The 18,555-nt window shown below is 40.0% G+C and overlaps 1 protein-coding gene across 6 annotated transcripts in view; it reads right to left on the reverse strand.

The window, feature by feature from the left end:
• The window catches only part of RNF152 (ring finger protein 152), a 205,978-nt gene that overhangs the window by 83,828 nt on the left and 103,595 nt on the right, over positions 1–18,555 (reverse strand). For 5 of the 6 annotated variants that reach the window (XR_003261546.2, XR_010387789.1, XR_010387790.1 and 2 more), the window contains exon 3: positions 14,577–14,628. The exons of the other annotated variant lie outside the window; for it this stretch is intronic. The gene's annotated coding sequence lies outside the window, so the exon portion shown is untranslated. The remainder of the gene's footprint in view (positions 1–14,576; positions 14,629–18,555) is intronic. 6 annotated transcript variants of the gene reach the window in all.

The following is an 18,555-nucleotide window of genomic DNA, read 5'->3' on the forward strand; positions in this document are numbered from 1 at the left end:
GTTTGGGAATGAATTGCACTCCCAAGTTTCCACACTCCCTGGAGCAGTTCCTCAGTGCCACAGGTATGTTCTGAAATGCTCTAAAGTGCTACCAGGTTAAACCAGTCTACCCATGACCATGACCAAGCCTAAACAACACTGGCCAAGGGCTTACATTATTCCTTGTGAGTCATTGAGAAGCCCACCAGCTTCCATTGGAAAGGCAAACCTAGGTTCAGCAGACACTCTTTGGTTCTCATGATGGGGTAAAGGCCCAAAACACAGTACTTCCCACAGATTAAGGAAGTGGCTGGGTTTCAGTCAGCTCCAACAGATTTATAATATTTTGCAACAAATCTTGTGGATCATCTTAAAAAGCAGGGAAACCGCTATCCCAAAGACAAGGACCAAAACTTGGAGAAGAAAAAAAGCAACCACACAGAAGCTCATGGGACCATTTCTATTCAATTGCCCAAACATGCAGACATGCTCTTGTGAGATGCTATCGTCATATGTGTAACAAAAAAAAACAAGGCAAGAAGATGAAGATCAATCCCACTTTACTCTAAAAAGTAAGTTTATAAATGAATTATAAGGATTCATAAATGATTTATAGGTATTATAACCATTTTACAGATGAGTAATACATGTTCTAAGTCCATCAACAGAAGACTTAAGAGATAGGCAATCAATCAGCCAGCATGAAAATTAATTAACCGTATATTAAAACATCTCTTAGTCCTCTATTAACCCCTAATGTTCTGGTCATGAACACGCCCTTGGTACAACCTCTCATACAAGTAACAAAAGCTAGCTAACCTACCTAGTCCCTTGAAGACATAAATCTCCAAGCTCTTAACCTGCATCCCAAGGGCAAAGGAGCACAAATAACGTGACAACCTGACTCTGAAGGTCAACAGATTCCTGCTCTTCTGGAGTAATGGGCAAAGCAGTGTCTGCCACCTCATTACCTGATTTCTGTGAGTGAACTTTTCTGACAGGGCCCTCTACCATGCATACCATCACTCTAGGAAACTAATACTCTTCCTTTTCTCTTTAATTTTAAGACTTTTTCTCTATCAAAGAAGACCTAGGAGGCATAGGAACACCCTGCTGCTCACTTAAAGGAACAAACTATGAGGTAAGGCACACTTTCCAGCACTCTTGCTAGAGGACTCTGCATTGTAGTTCCTTCATACACTAAACAAAATTCTTTTTCCTCATCTATTAACATACATACCAGAGGAAAGATCACACTCATTCCCCACTCACTCAGGACACTGCCCTTTAGAAAATACACTACCTTCTAGCATTTGTCCTACATTGAACAAAGGCAAATTCTGTGTATGGCTAGTCAACGTCTGTTTTATCCGTCAGGGGAGAGATTGATGCCAACGTTTCTATAAGAAAAGCAAATGTAATGAAACCCTCAGGCCTGTTCAGCTCTGCATGAGATGTCTGCACTGAATGCAGCCACCTCAGCACTCAGCTGGTTAAGAATGGCCAGAGCTCACGTGGCCCCTGCAGGAGGGTCGCAGGCCCGGTGAATGAACATGCTTCCTAGCTAGTTTTCCAGATTCAGCAACTTTAAAATATTTGAAAAGACATACACGCTGTTTTACTTCTCTTCTCACGATACCACTCCCTCCCCAAAAAAAGAGTTATTTGGGAATCTTTCCCAGGCACATGCTTTCAGAGGCCCCATAGGTTGCTTGGTACTTATGTCCCATACAAATGGCCCACATACTAATAAGCTGCAGTCTACATGCATTAAAATGCCACTTTGCTCAAAATAGGGACCCCTGCTTTATAGCAGTGCTAGGGCACAACACCACTATGCCGAGCTGTACTCCTTCCGGTAAGTAAGCTAGCTAAATGAGCTAGCCTAGGCATACTACCATGGCATTGCGAGGTAAAAATATGCCACACTGGCAATTATATATTCAAATGGCAGTAGCAGAGTGGCCATTCCCCACTGCAGAATTAACTCCCTCTAGGGGCTTATCATTGAGTGGATCTGTCATTCAACAAAAAAACCATATTCACTATCATCTGCTTTCTGTGATGATCTGTCACTGTAATGTATCCACGCTTAAAAGAAATGACCATCTAGCCTTTGCCAGAAACTGGGGTGAGGCCAGTATTATTTTTTACTGCTCTGGATGTGCAGCTCAGCTTCCCTGTCCAACAGTGTATTGCTGCCAGCCTGATTGCCCAGAGTCATATCACAGGGGTTGTACAGAGGTTTTTAAAAAAAACTAAGAAGGAAAGGTAAAGCAATGTCACAACTAAGTGAGCCAAAGGCATCCAGCTTTGAGAGTGGCTGGATTCCCTTTGTGCTAGGACATCTCATCTTCCTGGAAAGCAGCCCATAGGAAAGGCAAGCAGACCAGCTGTACATTGAGCAAAGGGGGAGATTGTCCCTATGAGTGACAATGACGGACTTGGAAGACAAATACGTAGTGTAAGAAGGAGCAAGCTGCAGCCAGTGGGGCTGCTTCTTCCCAGCTCAGAAGTCAAGAACAAGCCAGAGCAGCATGTTCAGTGGACAAAGAGGACTGCAGTTTTGGAGGGATTCTTTCTTTATTGGAAGGCCTTGTAAGCCCAGCAAGGCAAGGACTTTACTTGGGTCTCTTAAAGACTGTAAGACACAGTAACCAAGTGCCCTGAGGGGATGGGATGATGCCCCAGCTCCTGCTGAAATCAACATACTGGCTTCAATGGCACAAGTTTGGACCCTAAATTTTAAAAGCTATAAAACTAGAGGATTTTGACTCTCATAGCAGCAGAGAAAAGAGAAGCTTTCATTGAATACCCCTGCTTCTGTGTACTACATCTTTTCTCCAGGATTGCTTAAAATAATCCTTCAACTGCCACTTTTTCAGAAATGTTTCACACAGCTAACAAATACAGCACACAATATGTTCCTCAGTTTGTTCTCAGGCACTCAATCCAATTAGGTATCTCTTCAGCTAGCTTAAACTGCTGTAGCTCTTCCACTTCAGTGGGAGCTACACCTCTTTGCTCCTAGTTAGTTTTCTATCACAGTCTGGACTGTCAGCACCACAAGCTTATAAAAAGTACATCCAGTGAAGAACATGTTCAGGAAGTAAGAGGGGCAAATCCCATGCAGTGGTCCATTCAGTCCTTGAGCATTATTTGGGCATTTTAGCATTATTTGAGGCAAGTAGTTAACAATTGTGTGAATTAGTATGACTAATAATTAAATATAATTATATAATTACAATTATATATAATTCTATAATAATTAAATATAATAATTATATAATAATAATAGTAAATTGCTGGAGGAAGAGATGCATAGCTGAATCTAAAGGGAATAACAACTTTCCTAGTGAGGGAGCAGAGCTTAGAAGTGAATCTTTAACACTTTGTGCCTTTCTGATTGTACTGGACAGGGACAATCTTGAATGTCTGGTGCTTTTTTTCCCCTCCAAAAAACAAAATTAAACTAGCCACATAGCAAATCCTCCAAACCAAGTCATTTGGGTTCATGGATTTTGCAAAGCCAGAGCCAAGATTTTGTGTCCTGCTCTAATAAACTCCTCTGACTCTAACTCCTCTGACTCTAACTCCTCTGTGTGAGGAGTCTCGCAGATAAATTTCCTGTTGCATTCAGGTTTTATAAACATCCTTTCTAATGCTTAGTTCTTTTATCAGGTTTCTATTTTGAGCAGGTTCTTTAGCATTTGAGCAGGCATATAAGACTGTTACTGCCATACCCTTAATTTTTTTCATCTTTTTTTTAATTCAGAAACACTAATAGAGTCATGATCTCTTTGCAAATGTGACTTAACCTGCTGTTTTCCTGCTCACTCAGGCACCACAAATAAAAAATTAATGGCACTAGTAATTAACTAAGGCCTGGCAATATAACTTGCCTCTCAGCCCATGACAGCTAAAAGTTCAATTGAAAAGTAAGGTGTATAAATGCATATTAAATGAACCAGAACTAAACACCAATCAGCTATACAAGAAAAACACAGGCAGAAAAGAAATTAACTTTAGATATCAAGCCAGAGGAATTGGCCAAAGTCAATGAGCTTTAATTTTCCAAAGATCAAGAGAATTAATAATGACTAGATAGATAGGCAGACAGACAACAAATGCACACACCTTTCAGTTGCCTGTATAAAGTAGCATCGACCAACAGAAAAATGCTTTTTTACCTAGGAGAACATATTTGGAAAGTAATCTGGAACTAATGGGACACATTTGCATTGCCTGGCAGGAAGGAAATGGAGAGAAAGCGAGAGAGACAAGGGACAGACCTGTGTTTCAGTCTGAAGCAATCAAAATTTTGAAAAGAGTTTAGTATCTTCTGTATCTGCTCTCAGTGATGTGAATCCTTTGTAGTCAGAGATGAGTGTTGTAGCAAGGGCTGGGCTGAGAGTCTAGAGCTCTGGGGGTGTGAAGGGTGGAGGCTATAAAGCTCATACAAAGCCAGTGACTGTGCAGGACTCTGAGATTTACCAAAGAGCCCTTGCCACATGATGTGAGATCACTCACGATATAAATGTGATTAAAGGGATCTTGTATCACCAGCTTCATGAAGGGCAGGTGACCAAGAGCACCGATGCCAGCAGGGCTTCCGTAGGTATGTGTGACTGTGAAGGACACTCATCATGGGTAAGCATTTGGAACAGGGTCCATCATTTCTTCCTCATGCTCACAGAGCTGCATTTGCAGCGTCAGGTCACACAGATGCTGCTGCTTATGAGCAGGAGAGGAATAGAGAACACCCTCAGAGCAGAAAAATGCTTGTAACTGGAAATCACACACAAGCAAGGATGCAAGAGGTAAGAAAAAAATATTCCAACTTTCCTACTGGAACAGTCCCCAGATGGCTCAGCTGATGAACTTTGTACGTCACCATGAACTGGAGAGTAGGCATGGTATAAATTGGATGGCTTTTGCCCTCACTCTTTATCTTCTTTGCTGTTCCCCTGCTGTTCTTCTTCTTCCCTCCCCCCCCCCCATATTCTTATGCTATTCATGGGCCAATTAGAAAGCCCTCATGCAACCAATTTAATACCCCTGAATCCCCATCAGTTATAATCACAGCTGTGGAGTCTAGTGGATGAAGAAGCTGCCTCATATTTCAAAGTTTAATGAGTTCCATTTTTGTTAATATTACACTTCTATTAAAATTCATGGTCATTTTTCCATTAATTTCATTTATGAATTAATTCTTTCTAATTTTCTAAGGCATGACGCCACCAGTGACTTATGTAGGTCACCCTAAATGGGTGTCAGTAAAACCTTAGTAACGCGACATCTTGTATTCTGTACACTTTGATCATGACCCTCCCACAAATTATAATTGGGATTCACAAATTAGGGAGGAAAAAAAAGAATGATTTTCATAGGTTATGTTCAGAGAATGAGGAAAAATTAAGGTGATCTAGATTACAAAGTGAGCTCTCATGTAGGGGGAACGCTACAGTATGATCATAGCCAGGAATTAAGAGAGATCTGCTTTCTGGAAGAGTTAGTAACAGAGAATAATATATGGGCATAAAGAATAAAAAGCCTGGATGTTATACTGTCTTCTCTTTACCTCTTTTTATTCTTGAAAGCTGAACAGCATGCCAGAAGGCAATCATGCCCTGCAGGTAAATGAAATAAGAAACTAAGAATACTGGAAAGCACCTATCCAGGGCTGCCTGCAGTACAGGAACCCCTAAAGCAAAACTGATGTTTTTAAATAACGACGATATCCTAGAAGATCACATACATAAAAACAATTCGGCCAGTACAGCACATGCCTACTGAGTGCTAAGAGAAAACAGTAGAAACAACAAAGTAAACAAAATGAAGAAGGCATGGAGAAGGCAAGTGGCAGTAATCAACATGGTAATCATGGACAAGCTGGGCTTGTACAGCCTCAGCAAACTAAAAGTTTTAAAGAGTTATTACTATCAAAGCTTAACAAAGGAAGAAATACTGCAGATGTATTCCCAACATCTGATGTCAAAGACACAGACGAATGCTATCGAATTGAAAAGCAGACTCCACAGGTTTTAGACAGCAGCAGGCAGATATAGCAAACTACTTGAGCTATCAAATGTCCCCTCAGTGACCACTGTAAATGGGGCAGTGACGCTTTTCTGGGAGGTGTCATGTTCCAGTCTCAGCTTTCATTGGGACGTAAGAGGACCTACAAGGACTAATACAGAAGGAGAGCCAGCTAGAGATACAGCAGCAGATACATCATGCTGAAGCTGGCTGGCTGAAGAGACCAAAAATGACAGCTGCTTCATTGAAACTTTTTCACAAGAAGGCTCAGGAAAACTGAGCAAAACATGCTATCCACACATTGTAACTTGTTAATTGGAGATCTCTGAAGTGCCTTCTTGCCCTGGCAACATGCCCTCATAAGAACATCAGTATGACGACTTATGGTACAAGCAATCTTTGCAGAAGCTCTTTCTTCTCTCCAAATAGTCAAAGCATGACAAGACTCGTAGGCCTGCCTTTCACAAAGCACTGCAAAGCATGGTGCACAGGGCCAAGTTTCATTTGATTCATCACTGCTGCAGTTTAACAGAGTACAGGGACATTTCAAGAATTCAAAAGACAGTCCTCAATAACATTTTTGATGCTGCACCAGGGCTGGTTGAAAGAAATACAAGTGTGAAGGCCATTGTTTTCCTACCCCAAAGTGCTTGCACTGTGATATTAGGGTATTTTCTATTATTTTGTGGACACTACTTCACACATATTAAAAAGAAAAGATTCCCATGGAACTGTTCACAATCTAAAAGGAGGAATTCATCTTTCAGCTGCACAAGTGAAAGATACAGAGACTAGCTGGCAGCTCTCACAGCTCAAGATACACTAGCTCCCTCAGCAAACAGATAGTTCTGTACGTAAACCTGCAAATTTTGGATCACCAGCAAACACTAGCCACACAGGCATTATTAGATTAGCTCATCTAGCTGGAAGAAGGAGTCCTTAAAACACCCGGAAGATATCGTTACTTTGTTACAGGGAAAGCTAAATTACATTAAAATCTCAGAGTGCATCCAAATCATTTGCAAAATTGGGATTGTTTCGGCTTCAAGGAAACACAGAGTACTGTAAAGCCAACGTAAAGAAGTTTTTATCACTCTGATGTTTCCAAGGTCAGGTGCTAGTATCAAATACAAAGTGTGCTCACTGCTCCCTAGCATAACTGGGAAAACAAAGGAAATGCAGTCTCTGGTTCTGCTTTTGGTCTAGAGGAATTTAGAGACCACAAAATACTAACCACACTGCTTAACAGAGTATCAGAAGGCACTCGGATGCCAAAATGACATAAGACCCTGTATAGAATAGAATAACTATGTGCTGGCTGCTTTACAGACATGGAAAAAAGACAATATCCCTCTCTCAACCTAATTACATTCTATTAGATTTCAAATAATTATTTGAAAGCCTTGGATTCTCCAAACACAAAGTATTGCTTTCCATTGCACACACAACTGCTTTAAAAAGCAATTGTTATTCCCAGACAGGAACCTGGACAGTTCTGGAAGAAAAGCAGTGGAACAGTTCTCAAGGAACTGAATTTATTGTCTTGTGAAGAAAAGAAAAAGACAGAGAGAATGGGACCTTGTAAGTATAGTATGTGCATGTTTCAGTACTCAGATTAAAGTGCAAGAATTATCAAGGGTTTCTGGCAACATTAAAGAGTTCTATGTTTTAGGTAGCTACTAATTTGTACGCAGCTAGTTAATACAGCTTTTTTTTAACTATCTGGACAAGATTTTAATCATTGAAAATACTATGTTCATCGTGGAGCATTCACTTTTGGATCTTTCCGAAGCCTAGTTTAGCAAAATAAATGACATTATCCTTTGATTCAGACAAAAGTTCTAATCAGTGGTTTAATCAGAGAGTAAAAACATCTGCTTTTAGTTTGGTCATAGTATCATTCACGTTTTGAACACCAGCTAGGAGAGGTTACTGCTTCTACCTCTGCCCCACAGTGTGGCAGAAAAGAGTATACAATACCCCATGATAAATGCCACTGTCACTTCATTTTAACTCTCGACAGTGACAAAGAATGACCAAATGTCAATAGGACTCACTATTACAGAGCAAAAAGCAGGATCAGGCCCCACAAATCCACCCAAGTACTTTCTAGAAAAGTCATTCAAAGGGGAATTGGTTGCCTGAACATAGGTATCAAGTGCCATTTTAGGTGCCATAACATATGCCTGACATCCACATGGGACTGACAGATATGACACGAGACTGCAAATCCACGTTTTTCTGGAGTAGCAGCTGAGTCTAGGAGATGGAAGGCATCTAAAATGGCACTAAGATCTCTCTGCTTTGGGAACTGGGTACCAGTCTCCTCCTTTTAAACGTCTTTTCAAGTGCAATTTAGTAGAGCACATTTGCATGCTGCTGGATGTGTAATTTTGCATCATATGCCCTGATTTTGTCCTAAGGCAATTTTTAGTCCAGATGAAACAGGTCTGCAATAAGATTTTTGACTCACCTAAGAAAGAAAGGTTGATTTCATCCCCTGCTTTCCCAACAAAAATCCTTAAAAGATTCATTCTGACAGGCGCTTAAAGTGCTTGCTGCCACATGAGATTGCCAATGACCTATATGCTTTTCCCTTTTAAGTCATCAGCTGGAATCTTATTCAGCTTAGCAACTAGTTATTCCTACCCAATAGATCTCAATAGTCCCTATGAGAAAGGATGGCATGGCCCAGTCCTAAATATCTATTTCTCACACTCTGGGCTTTGTGCTAGAATGGACTGGAAAACAATATAATTTAGAACAAATTTTCCTTCAGCAAATTATCAAGAGCACTACTAACAGCAGGTGGACTGGGCATAGGAGGAGCCGGGATGAACATGTAGTTCTCCATGCCGGCTGACAGGCAGATGTTACCCAGGGTAGGAAAGCACATGTTTTTTGATGTAAGAATTGATCCTAAGTGTATGCCCTGGACACTCCCAAAAGTCACCATGTGTACACATGATTGACCCACAGGTAGAATGACTCTAAAACTGTTTCTCCTCCCCCAGGAAAATGTATTTAGAAGAAGAACAATAAAGTGGCTTAACACAATAAAGTGTGTTCTCTGGTTCGTGCTATCTTCTGTGTATTGAACCATTTCAAGTGCACTGCTGCCCTCAATAATTAACAAGCAACAACACTGAAATGCTTAGCTGAGCTAAACTCTTTCCAAGTTGACCATCAGTGCTGTTTACTTTCATTTGGTGTCATTATTACACCAGAAATACTTTTGCTCTAAAGAGACAGGGCACACACAAGAGAGGAAATTCAGCACTCAGGCTTCCTTGCCTGTAATTTGCCTTGGGGCAAGTCATAGCTCATGCTGTGTGATATGTCTGTGCCACAATCCACTAAGTCAAGAACTCAGCTCTACCTGCACTCAAGGGAAGTAGGAAAGCAAATACACAAATACGCAACCAGTATTTTTTAAACATAGATTCTCATTTGTGTGAATCATGATTTCTGGTTTTATTTCCAAGGCAAATGGCTACAATGCATTAAACACAACACACTCATACAGGGAACATGGATACTAGTACCTGAAAAATTCATGTTCAATAACAGTTCAAGTGACCTTACTGGATCTAGACATACAGCTAGTTTTGTTTTGCATTAGCTCAGCTGACTACACTCGGAAGGAAAGCATGGTATTGATACCCTAGAATAACTAGTTTACTAATCAGAGAGCATAAGAAGCCTGGTTGTACACAGTGAGAAGAGGCATCATCTGCAAATGAAGGAAAGAGAAAAGGGCAAAGTTCTGTGGTTCTTTTAATTAAAAAACAAAGAATGAAAAAAATAGAGCTTTCCCAAATTTAATCACTACATAGTAGAGTACTTCTTTATCCTGACATTTACACTTCACAGCTTAATACCTAGCCAAAGAAAAGTCCTCCTTACTGTCTAAGAGCAGTTATGCAGGTTTGGGGGAGCACAACTACCCAGCCACAGTGAATACGGTGTGACTCCAGAAATTTGCTGCAGTTTCATGTATCTTTACATTGACCTGAAAAAGAATAGCAATTTGCATTCAGTTTGGGGTCCCTCCCTAATGAGAAGTGACCGAGCATGCTGTGCCCCATGCGTGGGGTGGCAGCACAACCTGGCAACACGGGCCCTTGTCACCTCCACGCACAAAGCTGCCCAGCAATTTTGCATTGACTCCTCCTTCAGCCTCTTCTGCATCCCACTTCAGCTGAAAATGCTAGTATTATTATTATCATTATTACAATGTTATCATTAAAGAAGGTGTCTTCTTTCCTTGAATACTGTTTTGTCTTGATTGGAAAAACTGAACTACTCACTTTTTCGATGAAAAGCTGAGATTTTCTGCTGAACATTTTGACAAATTATTAAAAATTATTTAAATTCTCTGTGAGAAAAACCTCATCCATTTTCCAGCTGTTTCCTACCAATGTTTCATCTACACTACAGTTTCCTCAGTGTTAGGAATCATCTTTTAAACACAAGTTTAACTTGGTTGGCTCGTTCCTACAGTATGTGCAAATAGCACTGCTCTAAATATCTGGTTTTCTAATCAAAAACAAAGTGACAGATTCACAGGGGAGAATCCCCTGCGAAGAAGCAATTAATAAAAAGCAAGCACCATGAATGCTTTCATTGACTTCAATAGCAGCTGCTAGGTACTGTTTTTTTGATAACTAGGCAACTGACTGAAAAATAAGATAAAGAGAATGAACTCTGAGCATTTGTTTGTTGAGCTTTAACCGAGGGAATGTATCAAGAGAACATGAAAGTCTTCTTCCATTTCCAAAACAATGTCTTCCTTCCTTCCCATTCCATCCTGTGAAAAACGTATTTACATGTTCCAGCTACCTTTCGTTTTCATGCCATGGCAAATCAGAATTCCCCCTTATTTGTGACATACTGCCACTAGTATCACCACTGTGAATGGTTGACTCTGGCCCTCTCTTTGGAAGCCGGGTGGTGTCACAGTGTGGAAGTTATGTTGACAGCAGGTTCTTAAGGAGGTTGCAGTTTAGCTCCAATGGGGGTTAAGACATTAGCAGCTACTGCAATTTCAATTATTAAGAGACAAAATGATCATATGCAACCGAGCATACTGAGTGCTGACTGTCATTGAAGCTGTGGTGATTAATTAAGAAGCCCTCAGAGCAGTAAACACTCACTGAAGAAGTATTCAAAAAAAATCAAGCCTCACTGTAGCTTGTCTGTTGCCTACAAGAATAGTCATTTTGTAGACTGCTTTCTTTAAGGAAGAGAGGATGTCTGTATACAATTATATTTCATAGGAGACTCTCTTAACAGCTGCTGTAGGGTGCTGCAGATCGCTTTCTGCTTCATTTCCTTGTCTCTGCAGAGAACACCTTGTGGCTGAAAGGAGCATGGTAATATGAAATATAGGCAGGGGCACATCTTCATGCATAGAAGAGAATGTCCCCAAAAAGATGGGCATTAGATAATGAGGAGCAGCTTCTATTGGGACAGTTCTCCAGCTGTTATTCAATGGGAACATTATCCAGTTGCTCAGTGTCTCTTTCAGACTGCGTTATTCAAACAAAGTTAATTCCTTCATATTACATGAGAGGCATTTAACTTTCCTAATGACGGTAGAAAGTTATTTCAGATGAGTAAGAAAAGGTAGGCACTCAGTGAGGCTTACAGACATTTAGTGCGGCTTATTTGAAGAACCATGAATGGACTAAATATCTAAACATCCCTACAGTACTATGAGAAAGTTTAGGCTCCAGTTCACAAATCAGCAACGAAATACAAAGACATCATGAAGCCATTTACCAAAGGCTACACATCAGATCAGCAGCTGAGCCTATAGGTAAGCGCAGACAGGTCCTAACTCTCAGCTCTTTTCTCACTCTAACAATTGTTCTTTAATAATGCTCTGTTCAGAAGGGTTTCGCACCCCTAAATGCATTTCACTTCAGTGGGAGATGAAGATGCCAGAGCCAATGCGAAGGTCAGTCCATAAATGATTGTTAAAGGTCCATCCAACCGCAAACACAATCAGTGGAGTAAAAGAAATGCTGAGAGACACCTCCCCCTGCTCTGAAAGTGAGCGAAGAAAATGTTGTTCTTTAACTCCCAGTACAAAGACAGCATGGGTCTATTCATCAGCTGCAGGGAGCCTAGTCTGTATTTAGGAAATGGTATTTATAATGCAGTACTATGCTCTATGTCAGTTCCCAGAGGACAGTCTGTGCCGTCTCTGTTGCTCTAGTGGAAGTGAACAGCTGCTTTCTAGATTTCCCAAAGCCCCAGTGCAAAATAAATCCTTCTCTCTCCACTTAATTTTAAAAAGCAACTACAGTTGGGCAGGAAATATATGGGGGAGAGGAGCAAAAGCAAGAAATGGATTGTTTTATATCATTCTGCTTCTGTATTATCTGTAAAGTCGTCATTTAAACTACAAAATTGTTAAAGCTAAAAAGGTCATAATACTACAACAAAAAAACTGCCCCAAGGTAAAAATAATACCTCCCTCTTCATCTTCTCAAGACAAATTCACCCTTCCCTATCCATCAAAGCCCTTACTAAAATGAAGGGAAAGGAAAGGAAATCTGTAAAAATTAAACATATTTCATCCAAGAGAAAGAGAGAAATCAAGAGCAAATAATATATACATTTACTTAAGTCCCTGTAACCCGGCCTTCACAGAGATAAGGTCAAGGCTGAACTGTTGTTTCCATTTCACTTCTTATTTTTAGCGGGTTTATACAGCTCTGCTGACTTAACATACTCCAGACTGAAATCCAGTTTACAAAGTAGGGGAGCCAATTGTTTAGTCTGAAGAGGTCATAAAACTAGTCACCAAGGGTTACCTTACATTATTTTCATTTCTGGGTACCTCTGACTTTAAAATATCATCTTTTAAAAGCTGAGACAAGTCTTCAGGTTCTTTCATCAAGAAATCTGGAGGGCACAGTTCCTTGATCTTTTCATCCCCTTACTGTTTGTCCCACATGTTTTTAAACTTTCCTTTTTTAGGCACATAGTCTCCCCAGAAACAGTTGATGGTATCTACACCGAGACACACTGGGGAAGGCAGCATGAGCAAACATCCTGGCTGGTGCTCTTAACTATGGGGAGACTATTTCTAAGGTATTTCCACAACACTTACAGCACTCTTCCACTCTCTCAAACAAGACTGAACACTTCAGCTCACTTATGCTAATAGTCATGGTCCTGCCCTTTACATTCAGGCAGCTTCAATATGTTAGCGTGTCTGATAAAAATATCTCCAAATACAGCTAATGTTTAACCGCATAGCATCTCATCTTTCATTTCCTACCTAGAAAGCACACATAATAAATAAATAGCAACATGTATTCTTATATGCACCCACTCTACTGTCTCATTTATGTGTCTGCATTTACACATGCACATACAAACACATAAATCACATGCACAAACTGTACATTATATTTATTTACATATACATCAGTCTAATGTCCTTTCTTCTTTAATCCATTATCCATGATAATCCATTGTATTCCTCCAGGTACTTAGTCATCAAAGCCACTTTAAACCTCTTCTTGAAGATCAAATGACTCTTTAATCCCTTTATTTACAATTTACAATTTACTGAGTTATAGAAAATTAATCAGGACCATAAGTTAGCTACTGCAGCAAGGCGCTTCTGACACCTGATGTTGTTACTCACAGTAATTCTCAGAGAGCCATCAGGAACAGGGTGGGGGGAGAAAAGAACAAATCTGACGTCTTCTCCCCGCATCAGACGTCATCAATGACTGCCTCTCTCTGATCCTTGCTTGATCAAATGGTATTTCCTCATACCCATTCAAATGAATTAGCACTACTAAGGTAACAGAAGAGCTAGTTAGTCTTCAACTTCATCGTTAAGTTCCTCACACAATGTCTTCTGGTGTCTAGCTGGCCAAGCTAGAGGTTTTCTTCTGAAGTCAGTTGGACAGAATAATGTTTGTGCAAGAAAGTATCTGAACTAGACAAAAGAGAGCACATTTCTTTGAACTCTGCTAGTGTTTCACTTTATTGTTCCATATTTTCATAGAAAAATTCCTTTCCACATGCACATCTCTGTATACTAGGCAGCTTAATGATGAATACTTAATGGCCAGCTTTCTGGATAGTATCAATATTGTACCACTTAAATTATTCATTGATTAGACAAACTTCCACAAACCTCAGGCCCAGCAGTAATTATTATACATTCACATATATGCCATGTATATTTGCACCAATTCTTTTCTACAGGGGCAAAGAAACTGAACCAGCAAAACTGATGCAGTGTGAGCAAGCTGAATGAATTTATTTCCAATTCCACAAGGCTCTGTGATAAGAAAAATAATTATGTTTACATACACATAGATACAGCAAGCCCTGAAATGCTTTTTCCACTGCTTTTACAAACTGTGCAAGGAGAGAAAAGTAACAAAAGCCATACCATAATACCAAAAAGTGAACAAAAGTGCCATTGACCATTGGCTATATCAGAGGAGTTGAAGCAGATACAATGTTATTCCACAAAACAGAATTTGACCAGGTTGGGAGGAGGATTAACCTCCCACTCTTACCTTCTCCAGAAACTCAGTGGCACAGATTATCAGGACTTCAGTTTTGCTTCTCCTACAAAGAAGATATTAAATTCACAATTGTATTTTCCCAATCTACTAACAAAGAGCAATAAAACAGACATACAAAAGCTTTGCTGATGTTGCAATCAATCCTCAAAGAGAATATCAGATAAAACTTTCCTGCACCACAGCAGATTTAGACATGATGTCAAGCCACTCAGAAATTATTCATGTCACTCAATTTTCTTGACATGGTGCCTCCAAACAATTTCACAAATGACCACTTCATTTCTAATTATTTATGTGGTTAAGTGACAATGCCATCAGACTAGAATGTTGTCATAGAGTAACAGTCCCCTGATGCTATATAATGTCTATTTATTTTATTTCTTTTATACCAAATAGTCAAGTAGGTAGGTGCTGTCTGAAAGCTGATGTATGTCTGACAGTACCGTTACTGAAGAGCTGCAATCTGGCTGGTCCTGAGAACAGAAGGTTTCTGTGCTACAGCTAATCGCTGCTTAGGCTACCTGATAAAGTACACTTCTGTATTTTTTTCTTTTTTTTAATCACACACTTTCCTAAATAAGCTGGGTTCTAATGGACTGAAATTTTGTATCTTAAAGCCTGTATTGATAAATAAATGCTATTTAAGCAGCTAGACTGCTTGTTATTCATTTAGTAGAATTATTGAATAAAAGCACTTGGACAAAATCAATAGCAGGAAGTCAGAAGGAGAAAATTAAAATAGATCCTCCTAATTTAATGTGACAATTTCTTCTGGCTCTCTGCCAATTGTACCAACTTGTATTCTCATACAATCACGTATCAATAAGCATCTATTAGTAGTAAGTCTGGGCATCTAATTCTTCTTTCACTTATTCCAGTCTTGTACTGAAGCAGTGCTATTGAATTATTTGGCATCTGCACCAGAGAGAGAGAGAGTGAGACTAATTCTTCTTTTCCTTGCACTAATGTAATGCTTCAGTAATAGAGTTAAACCCAGACAAAAGCTTCATACAGGAAAAGAGAGTCAAGCCTAGTGAATCTAACCTCTGATACCTTATCTCTTTTTTCCTGATTACAATCCCATTTTATAATCACCTTACTCATCCCCCAAAACATCACAATTATCAGGTAAGGCAGCCAGGTAAATACACAGCAAAGCCCTAACGAGGGTATTCACCCACACCTGCATGGAGAGGGCGGTCTGCAAATTCTGTTGCCTGGTCTTAGCACACCAAGGACCTGTTGCCTGTGATAGAGCTGGAGCTTCCCTCTCCAGTCTCCCTGTTTCCAAGGTTTCATTCCTAAACTGCCCAGTCTAAAGCAAAGTCAAAGATCCCTAGCAGTACTGAAAAATATTTTGGACAGAAAGCTAAGCAGGCCCCACAACTCTTCATAAATGTACAATAAATAGAAGAAACAGGGAAATCTTCTGGATTAAAGGGTTTGGGTAACTTCAAAGAGGGAATTAGAGACTGCATTTCCTAATGATTTATGTTCTAGATTGCGATGTTCAGAGCATGTTTACCTCAGCTTCACGTCCTAAAGGATCTCAATACCCATGTTCTGTTCTGTATAGGGGCTCATAAAACCATCATTAATGGACTACATTAGCATTTTTTCAGCAGAACAGTAAACAGTTTTGCCATGTGTAGTTCATGCTTTTGCCTATGGGGAGAGTTGTATGTGCATTTCCTGCACTTACATATAGGAGTGGGAAGGAAAATAATACAGCACTTTCCAAATAATGAAATTCCCATCAAAATATGGAGCTGTGATTCCATGGGCTTCTGTAATGTAATGCACTGCTGCATGGGATAAAATCATCAGAGGCCTATAAACACCTCTCTCTCTTCGCGATCACCTGTGAGGAATCTAAAATGATTTGTACACTACATTTCCAAGCTACCAAAAGATGGCAGTGTTTCAGAACATTACACCTATCTATGTACTAAAAGGCAGCTGGTTATATGGCTTTTGGCTAGTGCTATATATTGTCCTTAAAATGGTTAAGGCTCAGCTGAACTGCAATTCTGTAATCCAATGATAAGAAAATGAAGCAAATGGTTTTACAGCATTTCATTACAAGGTGACCTACAAAAACATAGTAACCAACTGCAAAAGCTACTAACGTGTTCTGAATATTCTTAAAGAGTTAGAAGCATACCATACCCAAATAGTTACATGTATGCTTGTAGGATGGATGTGTGTGCCTGTGTGTGTGACAGTAAAGAAGAGGTTTCAGATTGAAGGCTGTGTTTTAGAAGCAGTTTTCATTAATAGGTTTTGCGCTCTGTCAAGAAGCTATGCTGAGCTAAACTTCACATCAGAAAGGCTCTGAGAGCTCACCCTAACAGGCGATAACCAAATATAGAGCTTTGGTGTCCATGGATAGCAAAGGATCTGAAGCCTGAAAAGTCTTCTTGAAGTATTGATTTGCTCAACCTATTTAGCTTGGAGAGAAAGGGACAGTGGGAAGGGAAAATCATACATATATTTGTAAATTTTCTGCAATTTGCTTTCCTATTGTGCAGGTCACCTGGAAATCTAGCATTTGTTTCTTTTTCCCTATCCACTTTGTTGTAACATGGAGGTGGAGATGAGGCATCATGGTAGAAGGGGACTGCCATTCCCTATCCCTTAATGTGGAGAGCTCTTGTTTCCACCTTCGGAAACAGAAGGTTTCTACTCCCATGACATTTACAGAGAAATCTATACCTCTCAGATGACTGCAAAGACCTGCAAGACCATTAAACCCATTTTAATTTTCTTGCCACAGATAAATTTCAAAGTGTTTGAGAACTTACAGTCTGTCCTAGCACACTGCGCTACCCCCAGCTCCAGGCTTATACAAAGGGGCTGCAGAAGCCTTGCATGCCTGATCTTCCCATGGAATTGCTTAATTCTGTTTCCAGCTTTGAAAGGAAGTAGGTCAGCTGCTTTCTGTCTTGTGGTCACTTCACAGCTTTTTACATCTTTAAGCTTCTCTGCTTCATACCAGTTTTCACTAATACATCCTTAGGATTTCCTTTGCTTTTCACTGCTTCTATTTGGACATATATCATGGCTCTCTTTTCTGGGTCCATTCCTGATACACAGCTAAGCCATCCCAGCAGTCCTTCTTGAATATCCCCTAATGACCTCATACTAGCCATTTCCTTTTCAGGTCCTACTCAGAGATTTTCTGCAGTTTTGAAGCTCTCACTGTTCCAGCTAATCACCTCATTTCTACAGATTTTATCTTGCCTTCATTGGTTTTCCTCATTCTGGAGCCACCAGGTCATGTGAGGGCCATGACACGACATTTCTCTCAAATGCGCTAGTTGCTAATTTCCAAAAGATCTGCAGCATCCCACATCCCACAGGGTTTCCAAACTCGGCAGTGGCTAGTTGGAACCTTCTTTGGCTATCACCTTCACAATTCGCTTTCTTCAATGCTACACCTCCAGTGTCTCTATTTCTACATCTACTTCCAAGTTGAGCTTTACTTCTTCCTCTTTTCTTATGATTGCCAGGATTGTTCTCTTATTTTTCCTTATGACTGTACTTTCACCTTAACTGCTATTTCCTGTTTCCCATTTACCTGATCAGTAATTCCTCATATAACCACCTTGACCCACATTGGGATGGTGGAGTCCTTGGGGAATCTACATCTGCTCACTGTGTTTTTGTGAAGACTGACACCTCTCATTGCTCTGAGACATCAGCCAGCTAGAGTCAGTCGTGTGCAAATCCCATATTGTCAACAGTAGGAGCACACCTGTGGAAAAGGGGACTTCAGGCCTCAGCAACATCAGAGAAGAAAACCTACATTTTGAGCACAGAATAAAACACTGTAAAAAACCTAAAGAAGAATCATTTTGTCAGCTACTTCTAGATAAGGTCCTCAGAGCCTGTTAATTCACTACACTGCCTTTGCATTCACATTCAAATTTTTTATTTGTTCATTTCTGTATATCACTGTTCCTTTCCC

This window comes from Dromaius novaehollandiae, chromosome 2 (genome assembly GCF_036370855.1).
Source record: "Dromaius novaehollandiae isolate bDroNov1 chromosome 2, bDroNov1.hap1, whole genome shotgun sequence".
NCBI lineage: Eukaryota > Metazoa > Chordata > Aves > Casuariiformes > Dromaiidae > Dromaius > Dromaius novaehollandiae.